Here is a 22749-nt window from a genome sequence, read left to right as displayed (position 1 = left end):
GGTAAAAAGGGTGGATCCGATACTTTGTAAAGTACTTCACTTTGTGCCGTACTTCTCTTCTTCTGGACATCTTGTTCGATTGTGTCCAAGTTCAAGTTTGAATGACTGTGGCGACTAGCGCCTCTTCTCTCGAAGTTCCTCCTCTCTGGGAACACAAAGTGTTTATCATGGGTATCGCGATCCACTTTTTGTAAAATTTTGCAAAGATTTCAGTTTTTTTTTAAATTTTATACCATAAAATGTATATACTTGCTGGCAAAGAAGTTGTGTTATTTGTAAACTAAATTTTCACCACAAGATTCACGATCAGAGGTCTCCACGTCTGAAAGCAATTCTCTTTTAACTCTTTTCTTTTCAATGGATAATATTGATGAAGTTTTGAGTTTAGGTGCATCTACCCTTGGTTTCCTGGGATTGCTCTGTGACTGCTGTCAGCTGAATCTTTGGTTGTGTCCTGATTGCGAACAGTCCAGATTGCGAACAAGGGTAAAATCGTCCAGACTGCGAACACCTCAAAAATGCTGTGGACTACCTGAACATGAGTCGTCCAGACTGCGAACATATATTTTGGAATCTGTAAAGATGGTTTAGTAGCTGTTGTTGAACGTGAGTTTTAATTGCTTGTTGAGTTGGGAATGTGATTGAATGATTGATGTCGTAATGTGTAATGCATATACATGTTATTTCGGATGTAAGATGTATGTAAGTATGGTATTTATTTTAGTTGCTATTTAAATTGCTCGTTGACGATGTTTTTTTAGGTAATTATTGAGTTTGGAATGTGATATTGGCAAATGCATGATATTTCGGCTAATTATGTTAAACTATAGTCAGTTTCTCTTATCTTAATATGTGAGGCTATTTTTGTGAACAAAACTTCTCCGTTATTTCTGGACCGATTTTAACGTTTGAGGTGTCAAATAATTTGTCTCAATTTGTAGTAGGCTACTGTATTGCATAAAGGTTTTATAACTAAAAAACTCTTACCCTTAAGGGCACGAGACGCTATCAAAGGTCGCATCTTCCCCATAAGAATTACATTGAAAACAAATTTTAAAACAAAAACAACTGTATATAAAAAGAAACTCACCAGCTTTTTGGGAGTAAATATTGATGTTTGTAATATTTATGAGGTAATAGACAAATCTAAACAGTCAATCAGTTTTGTTGGAAGAACAGACAATTTCTTGAGTTTAAAGGAGAAATGTTGAAAACAGGAGGAGGAGACAATTAATAGGAAATCTTATACGAATGAGAAGAGTAGAGGAGAGGCCTGGTCTCGAAGTAAGGAATCCAGGTACACACTCACTTGGGGAGATGAATCATTTTTGTCAGTTATGCTAAGCAACTTAAAAACATGTAGAATATACAACAGATGTTGTCACAGTGATAAAGTAAACCTACCTAAAGTCCGATCAAATAAATACATGCAAGAAATGTTTACTGGTTAAAAGCTTTAAGTCGGGAAACATTTGTAGAAAACACTAAAAATTAAGGCCGGGTCCAAAAAAATGCTAAAATACAAGAAGCGTTTATTATTTCAAAGAGCTATTTAATAGCGTGAGTATTACAATTAGTCACATAAGTATTTAGTCGGGTCTTTTAAACTCATCGAAAATTATTACTGTTATTACTGTAGTTTTAAAATAACTTCTGTACCTATAATTCCGGCACTTGACAGTTGCTCGATTTCGAGCAACAGGTACCCTAGTTCATATGAAATGATTGTTTTATTTCTTTTACTCTGAGATTGTTTAGTAAAAAGTTGCTTGTTCAAGTCAAACATATTATAGTTAATTTTAAATAAACAGCCAGTAAATACCTATTATCAGAACGAATTTGTGAGTCTGGAAGAATCTGTCTGTTAATAAGGGGCTTTACCTATAATTATACTACGTCTCATAAAGATATGTGTCTTCAAGAACATTCATCCTTTCCATTATGTATATTACCAGTCTTAAGTTGTGATTTAGGCTAAATCATTCTGTTAAGGGTTTTTATAAAAGGGTTGAAAACCCCGACCACTCAAAATGTGTTCGCAATCAGGAATCCTCCCCACCCCACGGACGACCCCCTCCACCTCGTAGACCTAAACATGTTCGCAGTCTGGACTGTTCGCAATCAGGACTGTTCGCAATCAGGAGGACACCGAATCTTTGTACTTATGCTTAGGCTACTGCACTGCACTATATACCGTTCTTTCAAACCGGAGAATTTTATTGCCAAGCGATGTTTGTGAAGAGTTTCAGTTGGCCCACTTAAATCCCCTGTATCCGACTGTACATTAATTTTTCCAGCTACTTCGTTCAAATTTATGATTGATGACATTATAGCTGGTATTCCTTCTATTTTCCATAACTAAAATTTCTTCCCTGGACTGCTCAGAAGGGGACAATAAAATGCAGGGGTCCACGCTTTAAACCAATTAATTTTGTAAAACAATCTCCCCATTTTAAGGAGTTATGTTATGTTGATTTGTTGTTTTGATTTCAATGAAAAATAAAAATGTTCCCACTATTAAATTCATAATATAAATAATAACAAATCCATGTTTATTTATTTATTTATTTATTTATTTATTTATTTACAGACGGAAAACTCCATTTTCATACATACAATCATGGCAAGAAGTTTCATTCAACTTACATAGAACAATTCATACATCACATCAAGATGACCTGACTAAAGAACCCTAATAAATAAGAATGTATCAAAATATATCAATATATATAACAATAAGATAACAAAAAATAACAATGAATAGCAATGAATAACAATAAATAACAATAAAAAACAATAAATTACAATAAATACAATAAATAATAACAATAATTAACAATCAACATGGGGAACAACAAATTTGGTAATTAGCTAACAAAATAAAAAATCAAAAAAACAAGTAACAGTAAACAACAACTACAGAAACAAAAAAGAAGGTAACAGTATAATGATCAACAGCAGCTAAGCGAAGAAACTCTTCAGCCCATTTCTAAAGACTTCATCGGACATGGAGAAGAAGTCCAGGTGTTCTGGAAGACAGTTTCCAAGGCGATGGAGACGTGGCATAGTGCTGTGGTACGCATATTGTGTAGAGCAATATCTCCTCTCAAACAGTTGTTTTGATCTTGTCGATTTCAACGCTCGAAGGTCGATTTACAATTAAACTCAAACAACAAATAAACCATGTTAATTGTATACAGATTTTCTCAATGTTTATAAGTGCTTATACCTTACTGTCCTTATTAGGTTAGGTTAGGTTAAGTATTTATTTGGATTGAAGTTTAGTGTGGAAAAATATAAGTAAACCAAACCATTATTTAATGGCAAAACTAGGCCGTTCATAAAGCACTTTTGAAAAAACAACACTTTAAAGGATTTTGTTCGAGTTCACTGTCCAGTAAAATTAGTTCCGCTGATTCTACATGAACTCAGGCAACAAAAACAAAGTTAAAAATCGAATAATTCAAGTTCTTTAAATTAATTTCAAGTCATTGTAGGAGAACATTCCAAAAATTTACATTTAAACTTTCATCCTTGTTATTCTTCTGGACAATTGAAAAATGTTGTGTAGTTTGCTTGCTTTTGCCATATATATCATATATTATAATCCATCCAAGTTATTATATATATTGTCCAATCCATATATTATATATATTGATTCCATCCAAGTTAGTATTGAAATTCAATAAAATAAATACATTTTACCTACCTTGTAACAGCAAACCTAAGTACTCGTCAAATCTAATGTTAAATAAAATAGTGAATCAATATTAATGAATTACTTGAGTTATATGGTTACTTTTAAAAATATCACCATTATATCAAATAAGGTTTAAATAGGGAACCCACAAAATGACTTCGACTTGATTATAAAAATATTTTAGTATAAATCCTATCAGACAAATTGAATTTGCTTTTTAGTATTCTATAGTAATACTAGTAGTATAGCATAGAACAAATGCAGGTTTGTTGCGGCGGGGGTAATGGGCCTAAGTAAATCTTTGTGAATAAGTTTTTAAAATCTCCTACACAGGTTAAAAGCGTTTGATTTCAAACTTAGAGGTATACAGTTCAAATTTAAAGGTAGGCATATAAAGAAGTTAATCGGACTGTAGTAGACACAGTTAAACATGACTTTTTTAAAGTTTGTAGGAGGATTTGATACTTTATTAACATCTTTCCTAAATTTTGTGATCATTTGGACAGAAATAGAAGTACGGCATCTATTTAAGTCCTTAGATTGTATGGGTTGTTTTTCTGTGTTGTACCCTCCAGATGTAAGTTCCTAGTAATTATAGTAGGAAATTATTACTTTAGTAAATATAGCTTAAACAGTGTCATAGAATTCTTGAAATAAACCAAAGTTACCAAAAGGTTGTTGTAACATTTTTATTTGATGAATTCCACACATAAAACCTCCGAAAATTTCCTTTCTTCTTTGATTTTGCAGACATAAAACTAGCCTATAAATATTAAGCATAGTATGTGATCAATGAATAAAATATGTACTTTACTGAAACTAAAAAAATAAAAAAATAAAAACTGTTGATAGTATATCATATGATATATTTTTAATTCCCGAAATCTATAAGTATAAAAGAGGATGTTTGTATATATATATATATGTTTGGCAGTGATAAACTCAGACACCGCTGAACCGATTGCCACGAAACTTGGTACATACGTGTAGAATTTCATGGAATAGGTTTATACACCATCAATTTCGTGATCCGTCCAATCGGCTCCGCCCCAGTGGCTCTGGAGTTTCCCATGTTAACCTTATGAGAAATGGAATTAATGAATCTTAACAGCTGTTTCAATTAAACAAGTTGGTTCTGTTCTATGAAGTTCAATAGCATTAAAGTTACAAGGATTACCAACAGGGTGCAGCACTATTATTTCTTTTACATTTATGACAACAGCTAATTTGCAACCAAAAGGTGAGTGAGCATAGCGAACGAACTTCAACCTGGAGGCGAGTTAGCGTAGTGAACGAGCTAACCTGAAGGCAAGTGAGCGCAGCGAACGAGCTCCAACCTAAAGCCCCGTGTACACGAGGCTAGTACTAGCAGCTAGTTGATTAGCGCTAGTAAATTCGCTCCGTGTAAACGGTCTACTAGCGTTAAAAAATACTAGCGCGCTAGCATTTAACTCGCTGCTAGTCGTTTTGAACATGTTTGATATTACTAGCGCTAATAAGTGGAGGGGGTGGTCACGTGACCACTAGCGCTAGCGAACTAGCGCGGTACTAGCGGGGCATTTGCACTTCTGCTAGTCCTAATCGCCACTCGCCACACGCCGGTGATCAGTTTCGACTGATACTGCAATAGGTGTTGTGAAGACTCGAAATCTTGAGGCCAGAATTTCCGAATGCATTTTCGGAGGGTCGCCGGAATTTTATCCCCCTGGAATTTTACCCCCTGGGCAAAGCTGACGTCACTATGACGTAGTAACCTGAGTGGCCAAAAGTTTGTTCGCGGCCGGAATTTTACCCCCGCGGATTTCAAAGTCTAATGAAAATGGTCAGAGCGTGATTAATTCGATTAGCGATAAAAACCGGAATTTTACCCCCTGTCCATATAACTAGTGTTTAGACAATTGAAATGTACGGGCCGGATTTTTACCCCCCGGAATTTTACCCCCCGGAATTTTACCCCCCCGGAATTTTACCCCCTGGCCGATTTTAGAAATTGAATGATTGGTTTTCTTATTTCTGTTTGTAATTAATTGTAAACATTTCATTATTTAGTAGCCTATCTTTATTTATTTATTTTTTAAAGAAATGTTCGAAACAATTATCATTCAGTTGATTGTTTATACGTCATATTAACCAACTGTTAGCTTCAAAGATCGAATCCTAATACTAGAATCTCAAAATTAAAATTCAAAACCTGTTCGGTTTGTTTCTTACAAAGAAATTAATATAGGCTACTTAATAATAAAATGTTTACTATTAAGTTAAAACAGAATGAAGATAATTAATCATTCTCACTAATTTTTATATCTAGCCCGGGGGTAAAATTCCGGGGGTAAAATTCCGGGGGTAAAATTCCGGGGGGTAAAACTCCGGGGGGTAAAATTCCGGGGGTAAAATTCCGGGGGTAAAATTCCGGGGGGTAAAATTCCGGGGGTAAAATTCCGGGGGGTAAAAATCCGGGCCGTACACTCTAGGTTTTTATAATTTGATGTGTTCTGATTAAATTCACAACCGTGAAAATATATGTCTAATTCCGCGTTTAATCCATCGAGCTGATGTCGCGAAACTCAAAAGTTCGCGGCCGGAATTTTACCCCCTGGTTTGTGACGTCACGTTTGCCCAGGGGGTAAAATTCCAGGGGGATAAAAATCCGCTACCCCTTTTCGGATACCCTTCTGGCTCTTGAGAGTCGGTAATTGAATACTCTCTCGCTTAATTCTAAGTTTCTGTGACTATAGGGTGTTAACAGATTGTGACGTAGCGGGAAAGCATCATCAGCCACACATAAGCCATTCTTTGGCCACTGAAGAAGATTTTTCTCCAAAGCTATATTTAAGTCAGAGTTTTTGAAAATTGTGCTGTCATTGGCTCTTCCGTCACAGCCTACATCAATGAAACTGAAAGTGTAGTCGGCATTAACCATAGCAAATAGTATTATGCTATAGAAACCTTTGTAGTTGAACATTTAGTTGAACATTTACATACAAACTAGTCTACTTTCGTATACTTTATACTTTAAGTCGATATTCAATAGTAGGACTAATCAAGCAAGGGATGAGCCGATACAGTATGAGTAAAATAATCAAGAATGTTTCAATCACCAATGCAATAAGAGTTTATTGTTTTTCAAACAATCCTTTACCACCAGAACTGTCATTTACACGAGTAGACTATTTATCAAGGTTACTTAGGTTATTACTTAGATTCGATGTCAGAAATGTCTTCGATACAGACACTTAAAACAATCAAAGGCAAAGATTATAAGTAAACAGGAATATAAATCAGTAAGTTTATTGTGTAGGAAAGCGATTTCAGCTACTTAATACCTCTCAACAGACAAAACAATATCAAAGCATTGTATTGTACATTCTATTGTTGCCTGGCCACTTGAGAGTTTTCAATCAAGCCGAATCACGTTATAGAAATTATTAAAGGAGATACATTTTCCACGGACGATTTTCGTGATAAATACTGTGTATATTCATAATCAAAACATCATGGGTAGTTAGTTAACTATGATGATGTATGTTAGGGTCGGGACAAAGGACGGGTAAAACATTTGTACTACTAGCATTGACTATTGGCATTGACTATATATACCTACATTTGGATACAGAAGAAGACATCCCATCTATATGGATCAGCTGTCGCCAATTTTTTACTAGAAAAGAATGTAGTTGTGTGAGCCAGTCACAGATTGCGCTAGTGTCTAAAACTCTATTTTGTACCTTATTTTTCGTTACTGACATAGTTGCTGGGTCACAACAGTTGCTATAGCTCATAATAAGTCATTCCATCAGTTTGACTTGGTAAAACCCATTATTTAATCGGCAGAAATCAGTAATTTAGATCAGCGCAATCTGTAGCTGGCTCACAAAAACCTGGCTACAACTTTAACATGGGGATGGAATGTCTAGTTGTTGCATTAATAGTCTAGCTACTAGTAAACATTGTTTGCCTTAGCAGTATTTTCTGTTTCCTTTCTCCAAAGAACGTTGTTCTGAAATACAAAACTTAAGGTTATGTATGACCAGCCAACTTTAGGATAAGCTTTGGTATTGATGTAAAAATATGTATTTTATTGGCACGGAATTAGGATTTGTTCCGTGAAAAGGCCGTAACCAGCTTTTATAATAATTTATATGCTGATAAGCGGCGGACACCTTTTTTCTGTTTTCAATGAATCATAAAAAATCAAGAATACCACCCTAAAAACTATTTAAGAAAGTTTCTATTTAAGTAAGCTTTCAATCGAAAGGAACGGGTTAGAACAATTTTAAGAAAGTAATCAAATTATTGTGAGGCTGTTCTTCTCTAATAGGCTTTCATAACACCCTTCGAGACCTTAAAAACACCTAGGAGACGCTTATCTTAGGATTTAATACAGTATAGGTTAGTTCATATCTAGATTACTTCTATCGATATATGGTAGAGTAGTATGATCACGAAGTGGAACACACCAGATCGTGTAAAATAGTTTATGTCAAATAGAATATGTTAAATAGAAATTACATTTCATACCCTGACCTAAAGGATATTTTCATAGATAGTAAAATATTCTACTATCAAGAGATAAATTTGAATTCATTCAAAAATTGTGTTATGGTAAATATCATGCAACCATAGGAGAAATCCACCGAATTAGTAATATAAAATATACAAAAATAAATGATAAAAATAAAATGACTATAAATCAAAATCGTTACGAAATGTGATTAAGCAATCAAATAACATAATCCGTACACAATAACGATTATAACGATTATAATAGAAAGTGAGGATATTGAAACTGCTGTTGGTTTTTAAAACCATTCGACCAAATGTATTTTTTTAGAATTTCCCATAAAAGCTAATCCTGGTAAGACCTTGACCCGGGACCGATTTGGTTTCGTTTGTTGTCCACAGAGGGCAAAAGCACCATTCGCCCAAATTTATATATCTCGAGTGAAAATGATCAGATTTTGATTAAATTTGGTACAAACGTGTAAACCTGCGTTTATTCGAACGTATTCACGAACTAGTGTGATCGGACTATGGAAACAAGGGTTTATAAGGGGTTATTGGTGTAAATAATGGTTTTCCCGTTTTTGAACCTAAAATCATAACATTTTCCTATCTGGACCATTTTGTAGAGTTAAAAAAATATAATTAAGTACACTGAATTGATGCTGTGCCATCGATGGTTGCGAAGAAAATGCAAAAAAATCTTCATTTTAAATTTTTGTGTTATTCTTTACAGAATTAGACAAACTGTTGTAATTTGCTGGTCTATGGATGCATTTTGATCAAATTTATCAGATTTATTTCTTTCATATCGAGCTTGTGAGCTAAAAACATTACATTATAAACATTTTATGACCTTCCCTCTAGCAGTAAACCTAAGTACTCATTTAACCTAATGTTATTGCAATATGGGATAAATCTGTCATCTTAAATAAAATACAAATATTACTGTATAGTGGTTAAAATCCGATCAAGCAAATGGAAATTCGCTTGGCCTGTAGGTTTGCTGGGACGGGGTATTTACATTTACAACACATTTCGCACAAGAGATACTGTACAATTGTTTAAATAAATTCACTTAAGTTGAAATTTAAACTTTAAACTACCGTCAACAGTGTACATCCATTAAGATATTTCGTTATTATGTAAATAACATGTTGGGATCTCAAACTGCACATCTTGGACAGAAGAGTATAAAATTCAGCAAAGAAATGTAATACCATTACGCAAACGGGCTATAGTGCATAACTCATTTTCAGTTTTTCAATGTTGCCAACATGCAAATGTTAACCTTGTTAAACGTTTCATCTACTGGATGGTAAGACATAACTGTTGAATTTAATTTCTTTTTAAGGTGCTTTGTTAACAAGGTCAGCACAATTTTTTCCAGAGAGGGGAACCAGTATCTTATCTTGGGATTTGGGGCAAACCCTCACGTACTAATAATTTGTATATGAAATACTTAAAATATTTTTGGACTGTAAGTTTACAGTATACTAGTTATTCACTACAATGAATATTTTATGAAGATTATAAACTAAAATCAAAACAATGTAAATAGTTAATACAGGAATAAAAATTAAGAGTAACACGTTTTTAATAATAAATAAGGTTTTCGTCATACTGTCCGGAAAGCAGCTGTTTATAGTTGCCCTAAATCGTCAGCAAAATCATCGTTTTCGGGTAACTTCAAAATAGGGAATAGAAAAAAACATATGGTAAATTTTTCGGTTCGCTAACCTCAAAATGTTATCAGTGCATTATGAAAACGCTGCTAATCACGCGATATTTAAGTTCTGTTTGTAAACAACAGAAATTTAAACATTGAGGACGACTATGTGTAGGGTCAAATGATGCGTTCAAATTTTGTAACCATTGGAAGGTTGTTACCACATTATGATATGAAAATAGTTGTACACCACACGGAGTGAAAGTGTCTTTTTGGTACTTAATCGTATTTCAAAGCCCGGCTGCGCCTCAATCTTAAAACACGATTGCTTACCAGGTAAAGCGAAAACAGGACTGAATCTGACCTGGGCCAGCCTGAGCCCCCTGGGGCAGTCACGCGGCATTTTCTGATGGTGCATTTAGGTGAAAATTTTGCCGTGAAATTTGAATAGTAATTGCAATTTATAAAATACGCATAACAATAGTGTAAATACAGCTTATTATTAAGTACTTAGCAGAGAAAGTTCAATCACAAATTCCCGCAACGAATGGCTTTAATATATTTGTTAAAATAATTTATTTTATTTTTATTTTCCACGGCAATGCCATTTACAAAATAACATTCAGTTATGATTTATAAATAATTGTAAGTATATGCTCAATTTGGGCTTATAGCAAATCATGAAAGGTATATTTTACTATAAGGCTTGTAGGGTAAATTAAAGTGTGGTTGGCAAACATATTACGTTTAGCAACACATTGTGGAGTTGAGAACTATAAATTGTTTATTCTAAGTTCAAAAATCCATTTCCTGGGCCAACCGGAGCATCGATCCCGTAAACACGAGATCAATCCAAATATTAATATTCATTTGTGTAACCCTTTAGCATACAGATTGAAAGCTAAATACGTCAATCTTCTTTTTTACATCTACAGTTAGGTTAGGTAAATCAATGTATATTCATGTGACACATTGAAACACCTTTGTCCCCGTATGATTTTACTGTCACTTTCCATGATCGGATACACATTCAAATGAAAGTTTTAAAATATGCGGTTCGATGTAAAAATAAATTGCTGTGTTAGAATGTAAAGAATAAATGGTATATTTCAATCCAATTTAGAACCAAGTCCAAAGCCTAATACTATGCTCAAATATAAAAACACAATTATTATTGTAGTATACCAAACTGATACTGGCTGTATGTCCAAAAAGTTCCCATTTCTGGTGAGTCACAGTACCTCTGTCAAAAACTAAATATGACCAGAACTTGACAAGACCAACTTCTTCACTTATCAAGAGTTCATCGTGAGGTGAGAAGAAGCTTGGCGTAAATCAGTTCAGTGTTGTACTACGACCTATCAAACAACGTCAAAGAGATTTCCTTTAATTAGTATATATTTCAAGTTAGTCATGTTATCCCCTCATTCAAGTTTGTCATGTTAGGTAAACGCATTTTCCTATAGTGAAGAAGCTATTACCGTAGTTGGCAGAGGAAGACCTTGCTAGAGCCGTGTGTGTGTCCTTGACCACGATAAGTCTAGTAATTTTTGTCCGATCTTGATGCAATTTGGCATGAATGTGTATAGCTGAATAAACTAGATTGAGTTCGCGAACCAGCAAAATCGGTCTATGAAAAAGAAGGTGTTAAAAGGTTTTAAATATTTTCAATTTTTTTTTTATTTTATCCTAAAAATGGAAATGTCCAGTTTTTACTACAGACATCATGTAGAGCTAGAAAACTTCATTTTGCATAATAAAGCGTTGTTGTAGGATTAAAAATTACGGAGAACATAAAAAACTCTACATTTAAAATACACATGTAATTCATATACAGAAAAAATAAACTGTTGTAGTTTGCACGTTTATGGATATATTTTGATCAAATGTCGCTAATTTATTTATAACTTCTTAATCAGCATTGTACGTGTTATTAAATTTACGGAAAGTAAATTAAAGATAACACTTAAAACATATATAGGCGAGTTTATTTAATAATGCCATACTATTTATTTCTTTTCATATAAAAACACTTTCCTCACTTGTGGCAGCTAATCTAACAACTCGTTTTAAATCTTCAGTTATTTAAATAGGGAATAAATAAGACTTGATTATGGAAATATTTTTGTAAAAATCCAATCAGACAAATTTAAATTCTCTTAGTTTGCAGGGTTGTTTCGGCGGGGTTATTACATTAGTTTTAAGATTACTATTAAGTGGCATGGTAACTATTGTCAAGAGCCATCCTGAAGAAAGGCACATTCAAATTGAGTATCATGCACGAATCCTAGAAAAATACCGGTATGGATCATAAACATAAACAAATTAAGTTTTTGGCCCGAAAATAAACATTATTTAACATTGCTTAAATGGTACTGCCAAAACATATGTTCAATGCTATTAGTATAGGATTCGGGCCAACAACGTCATTTGTTATTGTTTATAATAATATATTGTTTATTTGTTATAATGATCCATACCGGTATTTTTCTAGTATTCGTGGTATCGTGTGACCGACGTTTATGTAAAGGCATTCATTTATTTTACAATATATTTGTAGGCAATCAGTAATTGTTCTCTTAAGGATTCCTGTAATCTAAAAAACTATGTCTACGGCTCGGTTTCGTGCTATATCTATGGTGCCAAATGCAAATATATTCTATTAAAAGAAAATAATCGGATCGTGTCTGCTCCTAGACTACCCTTCCACAATTAAATGAAAAAATCTTTATTTACACAGGCAAAGTAACATTTTGATGAAGACCATATAAATACTCCAAAGCAATAGTATAGAGACCGCTGGAGCATACCCGCCTGAGTCACAGTCATGTCATAGATCAATAAGTTGCAGTAAATAAAGTATGGTAAGACAAGTGATCACCTGTTATTTCGTATATTAGGGCAAAAAATTCCTTAATCATAATTATCTTTATCTGGAAGAACGAGGTTTCAAATGTTGAAAACCACTACGGTCAAACTTCATTAATACGAACCTAGGTAAAAAAAATCCTCAATAAGACGACTTTTTTTTTAAATCCTTTTGAAACTTTGATAAAGGTAAATGCTAAAAACATCTCAATACAACATAGTCATTAGGGTAAAACCTCCATAAGAGGAATTTGTTTATGACATGGGATAAGACTGATTAACCTCTATGCAACGAATATCCTTAGCACAAAACCTCTACAAGACGAATACGACCTCTATAAGACGAATCTCTGTTGATTTTAACCTCCATAGTACGTAGTTTTCAAAAGAAACAGAAGCTTGTCTCAACATGAAACCCTCACCCTTCCCTCTTCCTTCCATTCTTTCCATCTCAGAGCGAGGAGAAACCTCTATAAGACGAACAACTTATACCTCGATAAAGTGATCCTCTGTATTAAGGATACCTCGATGGTAAATATTTCCCCCCTACCCCTTGAAATTCGTCTTATAAAGGTTCGACTGTATACATTGCGCCCCAGTTGTATTTCCCTTTCAAGGTGATTAGTAGCTTCATTAGTTCGGTAGTGGTGCACTAGCTTCTTCTTTGAGGTTTGAAGTTGTTGGCTCATGAAGTTCATGAAGTTCTCACTGAAGTTCAGTCTTGTGCAATACTACCTGACACAAGAAACAAAGATGCAGATTAAAACATGTATTTGCTCCTCAAATACAAGTTTAGAATTCCCTTCCTCAAGTAGGGAGTAGTTTGAAGTCCTGGATGCATTGCAAACTTCCTCCAAGCTTTAAGTTCCACTCAAAGTTGACAATTCAGAGCTTTTAAGATTGGGTGATTGTTTCTTAGTGGGTCTTTTAGGCTGGTTCTCATCAGACGAAATTAGTTTTCATCCTGGGAGTCCTTTTAGGGTATAAATAGCATTATACACTATACTTATCACCAGGGATGGGTCGAATGGACGCTGCTGAATTGCATCATACTAGACTCGTCACAGAGGTAGGTTCAAAGAACCCTCCACGCAATAAACGCTGCTGAATTACTTTCGCACTGACGTGGGTAGATGTAATTATTTCAGGTTGGCATGGAAAACGCCACACGATCTATCATGCAGTTGTAGTAAAAGTTTTTAACTAAGGACCACTATGCCAATGGCTGCTTTTAAATCGCAAGTATATGATTATTATAACAAATCATTGCTTGGTATGCAATGGGTTTGAAGATCTTTAGTTCTTTACAATCTCAGATGTTTGGGGTTGTTTGGAGGGAAAGATATTTACATATTATTCAATACATATTTCTTATAATTATTTGATCATAGCAAAATGTCTCTGTTTCTTAAGTGGCACACAGCTGTACATACCTCAGAATTTTAAACAACTAATAAAACTTTGCTATTAGTATTAGGCTATATCTATATTAGTTTATTCCCAAAGACTCAATTAGATTACACCTAGCTTTAAATATAAAGTATCTGGTTGTACTAATATTACATTGTAATTAGGAAAATTGTTTTAAACTCATCGAATCATTGTAATGCAATCCATTCCAAAGTTTCGAAGTTTAAATTTTAATATTTAAATATATTACCTGACGTACATATAACCATTACGAACATTGCGGGCTTTGTACTGTATAAATAACAAATAAGAAATGATCTTTCTTAATTTAACGTGAGGTCCTTTCAGAACAAGAAGTGTATCTTCACATGAATTAAAGATTAAGTGTTAATTATTTTCTTCGTCCTCTTTTGCAAAAGTTAGAAGGAATTAATTTGTATAATAGACATTCGATCAGTATAAAATAAAAAAAAAAAAACGATTAACGTACCCATCTTTATACCCAAATCAATTGGATAGATTGGTCGTTTGGATTGCCCACTTTTGATTATAAAGGCAGTTGCTGTTGTGTTAGTAGACCATTAGATTTCTCATCCTTATGGAACAGCTGAAGCCAATTTTATTGTTAGTTCTGTACGTCCCACTATAGAGGTCGTGTTTTGTTTACAAATTGTTTTTTGTTATTTCAGTCACTTAAAACCTCATTTAACCAAATAAAACGAGCTAATAATTAACAATAACTGGTCTCCTAGTTACATAGCATAGTAAAGCACAAATCATGAAAATAACCCTAATATAATGGAAACAAAATTTTGTCTACACTAGCAATCAGTGTCGACGTACATGAACTAGACACGTAAAACTAGCTTCAAAATTTACAATGGGATGAGACGTCTACTAGTCTATGGTAGAACATAGACGCCCAGCCTGAGGACTTGAGTTCCTGCCTCACCAATAACCAATGGTTTTTAGCTATCTTATAATGCGGTATCGTAGTGGTTCGGAACCCAGTCTGCAGGTCCACTCATCTAAAAAACAAAGACTGGATATCTCTGACTAAGTTTACTTTCTCAGTTAGAGTACTCTACCCACCAAAAACCATACATTTAAAACTTTACATAAGTTCATTAAGTACTTAATGAACTTAAACTTTGTTTATAATATAAACATAAAAGTGAAATATTAAAAGCCTAAAAAACTTCAAAGAATTGGCTTTCAAATATGTAACTAATTGATATATGGGTCGTTACTATCTGATAATAATTTTATAGGGTAATCCGACAATGTAGAAATCATGTTTAGATAAGGCCAGACAAGGAAAGCGTTTCTAGCCAAAACTGTGCCGACGGCTACCTCCCTCGGGTCTCTGTGCTCTCAAAACATTAATTCGTACAACCTCAAAATATAAACAACAGCAAATTCTAAAATTCAAGTACAACCTCAAAATATTTACTTGTACAACAGTGCTTTGGGCACTGGAAGAAGACTTTATGTTATATTGTAAAATATGAAACTTGTTATAGCTTTTATTTCGTGTTTGGTGACGCTTGAGTGTCTTATCGTACAAACTCTAACGATACATTAAAATAAAAAATGTTAACCTCAATTTCAACGTCAAAATGGCATCTGTGCCATTCTTTGGGCGCTGCAAGAAGACTTATTACCCTATTGTGAGACTAACACCTTTTTAGTCTTGTTTATATCTAGTTGAGCTTATATGCGGTGGTGTTGATTGATTTTCTCTTATTGTGTACTTTAAATCTTCAGTGAATGCCCTAATATTTGTTTATAATACAACAAGCATGCTTACACTGATTATAATAAGGCAAGTAATTGTTTGTATATGACTCGTTCAATTGATCTTAGTAGTTTCAATGTTTGTGAAATAACCTGAAAGACAAAGAAAAGTAGCGTCAGCCTCAGACTTTGTGGGACCACAGGCTTTCAGTGGAATTTCTCGTGGGTATGCCCGGTATGCGTGTCAGTCAGTCATGTCATGGGCTCATGAGAAACACAGGAGAATATGGGTTAGGCTTCAACACTATAGGATAAGCTCCAGACAGTCGCCTCCAATGATCTACGATTGGGCAGGAGGCAACCAAGATATATTTCAGGAATGGTCACGGGTCATGTCCTTGGCTTCCTGAAACTGCACCTGCATCGCTTGAGGATCTATAATGAAGACACTGCGTGTAGGAAATGTAGACTGCAGATAATCATCTCTGACTGAACAGCTTTGAATGAGGTAAGGGAAATCGTGTGCTCCCGCTATCTCCGCGTTCCGCCACCTCCGAACCCAAATCTGTCCCGCCATCTCCGAATTCTTGAGTGACCCCTATAATCCCGTCACTGCCTGCGTTGGTAGCTGTCATTGCATCCACAGTTGCGAAGCCCCGTGGATGGAAGATTTAATGAAAATTTAACCCGTGGGTTGGGTCAGGTTATGTCAGGTCAGGTTAGGTTAGGTTAAGTTAGGTTAGGTTAGGTTAGGTTGTGTTAGGTTTGGACGGAAAGTCTTAACGCTGGTAGTAACCGAGGATTATAGGGATCACACGGAAATTCGGAGGTGGCGGGACACGGAGGTGGCGGGACGCGGAGATAGCGGGAGGTAACCAGGGAAATCACTCTTAGAACAAGATAAGCGATAGGGTTAGACCCAGATATAATCAATCAATCAAAGAAAAGTACTGATTCACTCAAGTATTACCAAACATCAGGTACCTTAAAATTGACTTCGACTGAATCCAAATTGTTCTTCTATAAGGGTGTATGTTTAATCCAAAGACTTAATTGACCTCAGCAATTGGTTGAAGAGTTTCGAGACTTATGTTCATAACATCTTTAAATATATTAAAACTTGAGATTTTTAAAATGCAATGCTAAAATGTGGTTATTATGGACACAGACAATTATTGTTTTAATTAATGCTATTAATGCAGAAAGATAATTATTTTTTTAAAACTCCTATTTCTCTCTGCAAACGTCGTAGTCCACCTGCATGTTTAAAAATAAAAAGTTCAATCTACAATTTCGTTGTGTCGAAGTATCGAATGCTCTCTTGGTAAATCATTTGATTTATCATTGGAAATATTAGAGATAGTAAATATTTACGACTAAATCGTCTTAAAGTTAATTAAGTTTAACACAGTAAATTGGTAGCTTAATGTTTAATACAATTTCAAGATTTTAAGTAGTTGTGATCAGTATTCATTCTTCAAGCGAAGATCAACTTTTGATTCATACAAAGCATATGTACACTTCATGAAAGCGATTATGCTGTACTACATTCTAAAGTCATTTAAATAAAATAATCAATGAACCTATTACTGCATATTTGTTTTTGGAATGATTGTTGCTATTTATGTCTAAAGAAAATATTCCGAGAAAAAATATCTTAGAAATTTAGGTTTGTGCAAACACTACTGGTTTGGGCTCTATTAAGAGTCAAAATCAATAAAAGATCAAACTAAAATCTTCAGGTGGTAAAATAAATCTCCGATGACACACAATTATAAAACAAAACTACGAAAAAACATAAACTCCTTGTTAGTTCGATCAGGCAGGTCTACTATCTTAGCATTTACAATATACTAACAATAATTGCACACAACTAATTTATCTCATGGTAAATTTTCATAAAATTCAGCGGAAGACACCAAATACTTTTTAATGTGGCTTTGCGATGCAAGCTAAGTCTCCAAAACATGATTAAGTGTAAGATACATGTATATTTCTGTCATATACACAAACTTTTGACCAATTATATTGCTTTTTTGTTACATTGCCAATAACTTTAAAGTATAAAGGACAAAAATGCAGCTAAATCTTAAAAAATAATAGTCCTTTGGTATTATTAATCAATTGAATAGTAAAGTTTATACAGTAACATTTTTCATAAAATAAGAGGATATTTTGTAGACTTCAGCATGGATACAGTTAACCGAACATAAACCGAAAATATACATGCAACACCCAAAGGTAAATAATCTACATGTACAAAGTCAAAAATACTAAAGTAAAAAATTCTACATGCAATACCCAAAGTAAAAAATTCTACATGCAACAACCAAAGTAAAACATTCTACATGCAACACCCAAAAGTAAAAAATTCTACATGCAACACCCAAAGTAAAAAAGTCTACATGCAACACCCAAAGTCAGGAAATCTACATGGAACACTTATAGTAAAAACACAATAGTCAATCATGCAATAGTCAAAGTTAAAGAATCTACATGCAACACCCAAAGTCAATTAATGTAATTGGTGTAATACCGGGGTTGGACGTGACATCCTATATGATGTTAAAATGTACAACTTAACGTTTAGATACCTCAAAATGAGTCCCAGTGCTCTCAGCACATCCTCTTAATCACATTTTAAAATTATAAGAGGAAACAACAATTCACTTATATCTCAAATTTATTTAATCTGAGTTGTTTACACTCTCGCATTTTCTGTTTCCCATTCTGTCATGTCCCTATGAAATATAAGCGAAATTTAAATAGATATTATAAAATGTGGAATGGGCTGGATGAATTGTTGTGGGTGGTTCGTAGGTGGGAGGGGCTTCAACCCCCCCAGAGATATATAGGTGTAAAATTTGACGTTGAGTTCTTAGTGTCCGGCGCGCCACCTCTGATATCAGATACTTTACACTCTGCTCTAAGGTACGTACCTACGTAACAACAATGATTTGTACAGCTCAACTACAAGTTATTGTTCTGTCATTTATTAAAATTATCATTTTCGAAGAATCGTTATCATGATCTTAGAACGAAGAATCATGAAAATATCCAAAGCAAATTATTATAGACCTAACATTTGAGAGAGCGCAACAATGTATTGTTAAGGTAAAATGTATTTCAACTGGCCTTTACTTTTCATTAATGAAATATTTATATACATTTTCATGTTAATTATACAAAAGCAGTTTATTAGAGAACCAGCATTTGATAGAGATCAAATGTACAGGCTGTAATGAAATGCGTAGAGTGATATGCAGTCGATATATGGACTCGATCTTACATACACAAATAAGTCAAAACTGTCTAGTTACATTTATTTATCTAAATCATCCTTAAATTATCAACTGCTGATGTTTCTGTAAGTTTCACGTCAATAGATATAGAAAATATTAGCATAGAACTAGCATTTGGTAGAACGGTCCATGTATTATTACACAAACGTTTATTTAAAATATCCTTTACCTATTCGCTACTGAAATGTTTGAAAAATGCCACGTAAATCTAATTAACACTTTGGCACACTTTTTTAAAGAGCAACTATATATTTTACAGTTCAATTTATTACAAATATTTTTGACTATTCACTACGTAAAGATCTAAAAATATATTCTAAACAGCTTTGAAGATCACAGTAATTGAAAGGGTGCAATTATGTATTGTTACAGAATTATTTATTTGAATTATAAATTATAGTTTTCCTTCTAAAAGATATCTGGCAAGTTTCATGTAAACAATTTAGAAGAAAACTAGCATTTGATAAAGCGCAACTATACATCATAAATATGATTTATTTTAATTATCATTAATATGTTTACTATTGAAATATTTATAGAATGTGTCATGCCAATCTATTAAAACAACTTAACATAATAGCAATCGACAGAGCACAGCTAAATGCTATTAGACTATCGATTTGATTAAATGTTCATTTATTTTTTACTGCTAAAAATCTTCTTGACAACTTAGGTTAATCTCAAACAACTTATTTCTCAATAATCTCAAAGCATACAACTAATAAAAGAACAACTCTTTTAGATTGTGGCTCTTTCATATTCGTATCCCTTCTATTATAACATAGAATAAAGTTCACTCTTCGATTTCCGTTCTTACTTCAACAACGAATTTAGATTAAGAATCTAAATTAAACACATTTCAACTAAATTTGAGTAGTACTAGTTGGTTGGGCAAAACAACACCAAATTCGTCAACACAAAATCATAATACGATTCAGATATATTACACGACTTAGTTGTTGGCGAGAGTTTGAACATTGTTTAAGTCTTTATCAAAAAAGTAACACTAATTTCAAATAACAGGTCTTTTGAATAAGTCTTTAGTATCCCGATTCCCGATGATTGCTACGCATTGTAATATTTTTGATGGATGATAAGTTGAACGTCTTCATAGCGTGTTAAATATATACTATTTATATAGCTAAATTAATAATTACAAACAAATTAATAGGTTATTTATAGCTATGACATTATCAGGCTGTACTTTATTATTATGTTTTAGGTTATTTAATTTCGATGACCCTGGTTATTGTTCATTTTATATTTTTGCTTTGACAATAATTGTAAAAGTGTAATATACCTACTATAGCGTCGGATGAATATATAATCTTAAGTAACGTATTTATATGTTATATTGTTGATCGTTAAGTGCCTGTACGCAAATAAATTGGCAACGCAGTGGTACGATAAGGAAATGAGAACAGAAATATCGATTTTGAAGATAAAATCGTTCATCATAATTGAAGTCAGGCTTACAGTCATTTGGCGATTTTCCAATCGTTTGTTGCCTAAAGAAAGCGGTCGCGATTGTGAATATGCTCTTATTGTTTGGATTTATCAATTGTGAATCACTGCCACGCATAATACCGCATATAAACTCAACGGGTTGAATTGTGTTGGTTTTTCAATTTCGATTTGCAACTAAGTTTGTTAAATATTCGAGTATAAAATAACTAAAGTTACCCCAAAACATAAAGATTTTAAAAGAGGGAGTTAAGATTTCAATATGGTTACAGTATCTCTTTCACGAAGTATTCTTTTTGATATAGGTAGCAAAGACTAATTAATACAATTCAAAAACATTCCATTATGAAGCTTCATTGGTTCATACCCCCCCCCCCCCCCAAAAAATGTGATTAGGTATATTGTGGAAGGATAAGTTGCAAATCAGAAAAAATATATGTTTATTTGCAATATTTGTGTTTTTGTGAATTTTATTTAAATAAATTACATTTGTTTTGCAACTTTTATGAAGTTTGATGCAGCATTTGTATCATTCCAAATTTTTCAAGTAGAGTGGGTTCAGCCAGCCGCATGGAGGACCGTGAGTTCAAGATGGATTGGATGATTAACCGATTGGCTAGTGCATTTCCCTAAACTATTTTCTCCATTTATATCCTTATTGATACAGTTAAAAAAAATATTGTGTCGATTATATGTATCCTATTGATGTTAAAATTCTGTTGCATCACATTCACTACATGATCACTAGACTGTCAAATCATATGAAATAATTATGTTTCGATGCAGTTTCATAATATTCTACGGACATATTATGACATATTACGACATTGTACTAATGACTTAAAAATATGTTTTGAGAATGCAGGCGGCTGCAACGAGAAACCTGTTCAGTAGTATTTACAATATTTTGTCAAAGAAATTCAAGCAAAACATTATTGAATCACGTTCAATCTCAGGAGAAAATTACTTCCCTAAGATAATGCGTACAAAAACTACGGCAGAGGCTTCCCTCTTTGTTGCTTAAAAAAAAAACATATCAGAGTCATATACGAGTAATTAGTGTTGGTAATCGTGAAAAAAGTATACAAATAAAATTTAGAAAATATGCTCCAGACACAAATGATAATTATGATCCATCAAAATATGATTGAAAATTGTTGTATGAGCCCTTATGTTACATGTCTTCTTGTGTTTTAAAAGTTTTGTTTTCATATTTGTTTTACTATACTCCCGTATAAGTGGAGTTATAACTAGCATGGGAGTTGCATCACTTTTTTATTTTCTTTGCTCATGTGTGAACCTCAACCAAAGATTAACTGATTTCGAATCTAATCTTACCTAAACTATGATTAAAAATCTTCATTTAGTTGTATGTTTAAAGGATTATTGTGGACTTTTTTAGTAAAACAGGAGGTTACGTATTTTTAGTATCTTGAATCTGACTCTATTTTCTAGTTTTAAGGTTTAAAAATGAATAATTACTGAAACCAACAAATAATTTTGTAAGCTGTCAAATTAAAATCAAATAAAAGTTTATACAGTAACTATAGTGCCAAAAAATCGCTGGCCTTCAATGCAGTTGCATTTTTAGGGCCTCCGAAAAAAATTAAATATGCTCCATCATACTTTTTTTATCCTTTGTTTAGTGGAAGATAGTCAGATGTGTAGCTTTCCAAGTTATGTGGAATGTGTTTTGTATTTGCCATTTTTTTAATCAATAAAAAAACATTTCCTTGCTTATTTAATATCATTTTTTTAAAGTAGAAATTGTAAATTATCGCTTGTGCTTCGGTATTATAAACGAAACGTAAAGCGCGCGTTTGTATAATTTCCCCTGATAAAAGAGGGTAACATTTAACTATCATCAACGCCTTATATGATTACCAGAAAAGCACTCATCAAAACAAATTTTAAATTTAACATAAAAATATTAAACATAACAATGACAGCGGTTTCGACGAAAATCCCACATAACCGTCCAAAGCCAATGGTTAAACGCAATTTACTACTGAACCAAAGAAAATTGAATCGACAATAATGCACAATAGAAACAGCTGATTTGAACAAGCGGAATTCTTTAAGTATGTATGACTATAATT

At 33.4% G+C, this 22749-nt stretch overlaps 1 protein-coding gene across 1 annotated transcript in view; it reads left to right on the top strand.

Annotated features, from left to right (window-relative positions):
* The first annotated feature begins 18771 nt into the window (after positions 1-18771).
* LOC128998449 (uncharacterized) overlaps positions 18772-22749 on the top strand; it is a 35352-nt gene continuing 31374 nt past the window's right edge. The window contains exon 1 of the mRNA XM_054424578.1: positions 18772-18815. The gene's annotated coding sequence lies outside the window, so the exon portion shown is untranslated. The remainder of the gene's footprint in view (positions 18816-22749) is intronic.

This window comes from Macrosteles quadrilineatus, unplaced genomic scaffold (assembly GCF_028750875.1).
Source record: "Macrosteles quadrilineatus isolate MER2022 unplaced genomic scaffold, UCM_ALF_1.0 Scaffold_7__1_contigs__length_78375512, whole genome shotgun sequence".
Taxonomy (NCBI): Eukaryota; Metazoa; Arthropoda; class Insecta; order Hemiptera; family Cicadellidae; genus Macrosteles; species Macrosteles quadrilineatus.
This window is presented reverse-complemented; position numbering and strand designations above follow the sequence as displayed.